Genomic DNA, 7,158 nt, shown 5'->3' with positions numbered 1-7,158 from the left:
GGAAAATATTTGACTTGTCTTCTTGTTACCTAGAAATGGGTGTGCCTGTAAGTGTGTATGGTTGTGTGTGTTGATTTGGTTATTGACTGGGAAGTCCACACTAGCTATAACACCAATAAAATAAAATCACATGTACAGCAGTCACAGAACGGGATAGTTAACTACAAATTCATGCATGATTAATTTATACAGTATTCATTTTTTTATATGAAATTACACGATCTACATTTAAAGTGGCCTGTATGAATTTAGCTGCATTATATTGAGTATAACATTGAGGACAAAAACGTGTTATATGGCATGCAGTACAGAGCTGCTCTGTTCAGATATAGACTAATTACAGTTATCTAATTATAGTGAAGATTGTAATCATGATAATAGATTTACAGTACTCTGCATTTTCCTGAGAAGTTGGGATAACAACATTAGCACAAAATCAATAGTACAAAAATGCTTTTGGTATGTGTGTGTGAAATTGATAAGCTATCCAGTAAAAATGTTTTTGTTTAAAATATTCCCTACCATTTCCTTTCCCTCGATCTAGAGGCCGTACATCTGGTTCAGTGCCTTGATCTGCCTGTGGCCTGAATCTGAATAAGAATCACAATCCTTCATCATTCTAACAGCCAGTGAGTTGTCCTGTACCATGAAAAGGCCATCCTCACAGTTGTCACAATACACCGATGATGTAAATAAAGCTGACCAGGAAATCCGCTATTCCCAATAACAAAGGCAACCATTTTGAACCATGCATCCTGTGAAAAAAGGATGACATTATATTAAATTGTCAAAAGTGCACAATTAAATAATATCCGACCAATAAAATCGGTCTCTTTGCACCAATCTGTCAAGACAGCCATAATATGAAACTGTTAATGAGTAGCTAAAAACCAGCAGCTGATTAGGTTCTGGGGGCCAATATTATACTTTGCACAATCAGTTACTAGTAAATCCGAATATTTACTCATGAACAGTACAGCTTCTTGCAGTATCTAGTCAAACCAAGACAACTTCATCAAAATATCAAGTTCAGGAGAAGAGTTCCATCCTAAAGTTTTCCGTCATTGGCTTTAAACCTGAATTCTTACTGGCCCGTACACTTCAAATCACTTCAAAGCTTCACAGAGATAACTCTTAAGTCTGTGCTTATGGTGTTACCCAAGTGCTGCCCTCTGAGTGGTAAGCAAGAATCCCCTGCTGGTCATCAGGGTCACTCGCTGTGGAAACAAGGTCACAACATCACAAAACAGGAAATTGGTGCTGAAAAGCTTTTCACCTTTGAATATGGAACAACGACAGCTCTTTCTACAGAAAGTGTGATCAATCACCTTTAACCTGCTATACATGTTAAAATTAATGGAAAAAGTGCATTGTCTGAAAATAATTGACATATTCAAGCAACAGACCTATCAATCATGAAACAAGTTACGTGTTTTAATGTAGGCTTTTTTATGGAGCCCAAGCAACAATCTCAAGAAGAAACCCAGTCAGCACCCCCAGCCACCAGGGGTGAGGCAGACTGCTGACCAATCCCCAAAAACATGGCCGACTGCATCACAACAGGAAATGAGCATCACATGAAAGGGTCGTCAGTAGCTTTTATAGACACAGTCACAAACCATGCCCATTTCTACAATTTATCTTCTTAAAATTAGATTTTCAACCTAACCTTATGCCTAACACTAACTTTAAATTAAGACCAAAAAGCTAATTTTGTAGCCAATTTTGACTTTGTGGCTGTGGAATGTAACTTTGTGGCTGGGGAATCTGACTTTGTGGCTGTGGAACCTGACTTGGTGACAGTGGAACCTGACTTTGTGACTGTGGAACCTGACTTGGTGACTGTGGAACCTGACTTGGTGACTGTGGAACCGGACTTTGGAACTATAGAAACGAGTGGAAAGCAATGAGAAGGGCCAACAGTTTTTCCTGACTGTCTGGCCATGAAAATTATGGGCCCAAGTTATAGATAGGGTGAAGAGATTTTCCTGTTAAAGTCAGGAAAAACTTCTGGCTCTAAACAACAATTATTCAATGATGGGAAGTGGTCATAATCAGCTAACTGCACAGTAACAGTGACATTTAATACGACAAAATTAGGATAATGTATGCACTTTAAGTTATTTAGCTTGACTATCAAATAGAAACAAATATGTACTAAAATAACATAAGTTCCAAAGGTGGACTAACCAGCCATAATCTCCCCATTGCCTCCAGTGAAATACCCACCTCCTGCATCGAGAGAACAGTGAAATACCCACCTCCTGCATCGAGAGAACAGTGAAATACCCACCTCCTGCATCGAGAGAACAGTGAAATACCCACCTCCTGCATCGAGAGAACAGCTAATCAGTGGTAAGAGTACAGGTTAATAATAGAAGCACACCTTACATAACAGCCATGGAGAGGATTTACAGAAAACAACAGCACCCCATTAAACACAGCATCCATCCACACATACACAGGTAAAAACCAAACATCCATACCAGCAGTTTAGAGAAACCTTATTTTACAGTGTCAGCATCTTCAGAGTATGATCATGTATGAGATGTAGATGACAGTTGGGCTTTACCTGGAGGAGTCGGGAGAAGGTCTGAGAGAGGCCATTATGGCCTGAAGTATAGCCAGGGCTGGGACAGTACAGCCCAGGCAAAGATGGACCCCATCACGCTGGAGATGACAGGCACAGTAGCGGTGTGTGGATAAAATCACTGTATTGTGATAATTGCATTGTTTGCTATATAACCTGTTAGTTCATATGCCTTGACACTGTGACAAGAAGAAGACACAGTGGCAGAATAAATTCAACCACACATTTGTTTCATCACAAAACCGGAGAGCAACAGCAGTCTGGTGAAGTCCACAAAGCATATGGTATTAAATGACCTACTGCATGGTCAAGCAGGTTAATGTTTCCCACATTTTCGGGCTAGTAACCAACTATTGATTTAGAACCACAGAGTGTTACCACAAGACGCAGAGAAAACAGGAGCTGCCTCCACTAATCCAACACCATTTCAACATCATCAAATAATCTATGCTTAGTCTAATACAGTGACAACTAAGATACCAAAAACCATTTAGTCCAATAAACGTAAGCTAGATATGATGTGGCTGTCCATGTCACTGATTTCTTTGTGTGTGTGTGTGGGTGGGTGTGTGAAAGTAGAAAAAACATGTTGACTCACCCTACTTGTAGTGAAACGCCAATGCTGTTCTCCTCTCTTTCATGACTCTGCCATACAGTGCACACTTTTAGATTTTGTTGTCCTAGGCTACCTGGCTAAAATGCTTGCTAGCTAGGCTAACTTCCTTTCATGGGAAATGATGTGCCAAGCCAGCTAGTTAACATTAGCTTACTACGTCTAGCTACATATTGAACTTCCTTCCTCTCAGGCCAGAGGCACAACGTATGAATTTATGATTAGATCAGAATCGCTGTTATAATCATAGGCCAGTACGGAGAATTAAGTAAAACCAGAAGTCCAAATACCTGTCTCCATCCATGGCTAATTTAGGAAAGGGATGATTTTAACTAGCTAGCTAGCCACCAGAGGACAACAACACAACGAGATACAACAATTAAAGTTTTTTTCTGTAAATTATTTGTTGGTTTTGGTGTAATGTGATTGCTGTGAAGCCAAATCCAAACTGGCTTCCCTTGCATTCAATACTATAGGCGGCAGTAACGTTATACTCTTTTTGACCAGACAGCCTCAGATAATGGCTTACACGTACTGAGACAGAGGGGCGCTGTTTCACTCCCTCGGATGCTTTCTCAGATGAGATACATTCAGACTCTTGTGAATTGAAGAGGATAATTAGGAAACAAAGAGACTAAATATATATATATATATATATATATATATATTTTTTTTTTTCTTAGTCAATTTTTTGGGGAAGCTTGGCTTCCCTTGGCATCCATGAATACATGCTATTGGATAGACAACACACTACATCAAACCACTTTTCCACTGAGGCCTGCATCCTACAACAAGATATGATGCCCTCTGCTGGCAAACTAAAGTTAAAGCAGGGCATAACAGCAAGAGTGAGGCAGAGTAAGAGGGGGACCTGTATGTTTGCTGTAGCTCACCTTACTCTATCCTCCTTTGTAGATGAAAGGAAGAGTGAAGGTCAAACAGATAAGCAGCACTGTTAACACCATCAACCCTCGATGCATTTGAACAAACACAGGACACTTACACTGTATCTTTGATGCTTATCACCTTCAAGCAGTGACATATCAATGTAAAGGGACTACTTATTGTCCATGTACAGTATATTGCCTGAACCGTTACATCTACAGCCTTTACATCTTTAACCTTTCACAACAGATGTTACATTTTAGTTCATCTGTTTGTTGTTACATACCTGGAAACTCATTTTCTGACTGAACAGTGTTTGCTCTGGGCAATCAGGTTTGAAGTAGCTGGCTATGAAAGTGTCCGTGCTTCCAGCCAACATCCAAGCAATCAACATGAGAGTGCTTGACATTCCAAAAGAGATAATGTAAACAACTTTAGATTACCCTTAATCATTCATAAATCAAGTCAATTAATGCCATATATATCAAATTATTGACTAAAGTCTGACATGCTATATATATATATATTTTTTATGAACCTTTAACTAGGCAAGTCAGTTAAGAACAAATTCTTATTCTCAATGACAGCCTAGAAAGAGTAGGGGTGTTAACCCCGGTGTCCTGGCTAAATTCCCAAGCTGTCCCTCATACCATCACGGTCACCTAATCATCCCCAGCTTACAATTGGTTCATTCATCCCCCTCCTCTCCCATGTAACTATTTCCCAGGTTGTTGCTGTAAATAAGAATGTGTTCTCAGTCAAATTACCTGGTAAAATAACGGTAAAATAAAAATAAATAAATTAAAGGAACAGTGGGTTCTGCCTTGTTCAGGAGCAGAACGGCAGATTTTTACCTTTTCAGCTCAGGGATTCAATCTAGCAACCATTTGGTTACTGGCCCAATGCTCTAACCACTAGGGTACCTGCCGCCCCAACCATATTAACATGGTATCACCGACAGTTCTGTGAAGGGTACATTCTTATGCATTTGCTTGCCTGCTATTTTCAGTGTCCATTCCAGTCACTGTGAAATTTCACAATGAAGGGTGATCGGGAGCCAGTGAGAATCTCTGCTGGAACATTGATGACCTTCTACCGTGAGGATATGAGGGGTTAGGTCATGCTTGTGCACCACCCAGACAAGACAATAGTCACAGACGTGGACGAGTTAGTAGTAAGTCACTTACAGAAAGTAGGCTTCTCGTACCATCAGTGACATATAGTGTGACTAATATGTCAGTGAAGGTGAGGTGACATTCAACGGGTAGACTCCATCTTTAGAAATAGGCATACACTTAATAAGATACATGCTGTTGTATGACAGCATGATTGGAAGCCATTTCAAAGGCAGAATTACTAAATCTTTTCGCCAACCTTCATCCAAAAAAACGTTCATCTATATTCTCCATTCTTTGACAGCTTATCATTAGCGTCATAAACAGGTCATAAAGTGGCCATTGAGGGGGAAAATGTATTTATTTTCTCTGCAAGCTATATAAATGATTGAGGTGTTCTATCTAGATCCCCCCCATATTATATTTACACCACAATTTATCTGACATTTACAGTAAATGTTAAATAAAGGTTAAATAAAACAAATTCTAAAATGTAGTCCGTAGCAGCAGCTCATACAAAACAATGAGCCAGATGTTTCACCGGATGTAAATATCTTAAGTATTCGGTTGGAATTTCCACTTACCCCCAAATATGGTGATAAGAACAAGCCCAGTGGCCGGCTGTGTGAGAAGATGGATTTTGGCCCACATTCTGCAAATTTTCTCATCAATTATACATTTTCTGTTCCCAAAACTAGAATCACTTAAAAACAGAATGGAGTATGTTTTGTAGACTTTGCCCTTTACCAAAGTTTACAAAAATGGCGTTGTTTAAAAGAAGTGCAAGCATGAATTGAGTCATTGCACACACGCACTTAAGAGTAGGCGTTTCCTTAATGGAAATATGCAAATACATGCTGGGACACACCAATAGGATGTCACTAGCTTGTGCTTGGCTCTGCCCACTTCCTTGCTTGTTCTGCCCTCTATGATTAATTTGCTCCCATTGGAAATAAGTCTGTCTTGGGTTAGTTAAACATTTTTGGCTGAAGCGTGGGTGTCATTAAACAATAATGTGACAAATGTTATGAGACTTTACCCCAGGGGCAGTAAGACAAGCCAATATCAAACCACAAATCCCTTGACCTCATGGACAAAAGAAAACACTGACTGACAATACATTTTTGAGAACTAGGAGATAACTAGTAAAGCCAGGGAGCTGAGAAGACCAGACCAAAGAAAGGTGTGTGGAATACCAAATCCACTAACAGATGTAATAAAGCAAACAATTTGAAATGCAGCACATTATGTAAAGTAATCAGATAACTTTTAAAATGTGTTAGACCTTGTTTCCCCCACCAAAATCCATAGACAAACAGTTGTGTAAACAGTTATGAAACTGTATGCAACTATAGAATGACGAGAGATAAAACAGGTTCTGGCGAGGGCAGTGTATTCCCAGGTGAATCAGATACATGGCCTAATCAGCTAAAAAAGATAACGTGAAAGTATGAGTGTTTCACTTTCATATCAAAACCACTCAGGACTATATCACAGACCAAAACCACATGTCCTAAAATGTAATAGCCTTATCACTGCATTCTCCATTTTTGAGATCTCTCTTATATTGGAGTGGAAACCGACAAGACCACACAATGAACGTATAAATCAGAGGTTCTCCAAAAGGGTTCCGCGGAGGTATTGCAGGCGTTCCACAGCCAGATCTCAAAATGTATATATAAAAAAAAAACTGTTAAAAGATTTTGGCCAAGAAATCCATAGAACAAGTTTAGAGAGTCTAATACAATGTAATATTATTAATCTATGATTTATACTCTTAACCCTTGGCAACATGGAGATGGAAGGCTCACATGGATATTGGTAGCCACAGTACTCCACCAATTAGCACTGTAATATAAAACTGTCAGAAACACATTAATCTTTGACTGTAAACACAGGTTTTCATTTTATGGTGAAGATTCGATTGTGAGATACCACAGTAAGTTACATGGAAA

This window comes from Salmo salar, chromosome 03 (assembly GCF_965601325.2).
Source record: "Salmo salar chromosome 03, fSalSal1, whole genome shotgun sequence".
Lineage (NCBI taxonomy): Eukaryota > Metazoa > Chordata > Actinopteri > Salmoniformes > Salmonidae > Salmo > Salmo salar.
Note: the sequence above shows the minus strand (reverse complement) of the source record.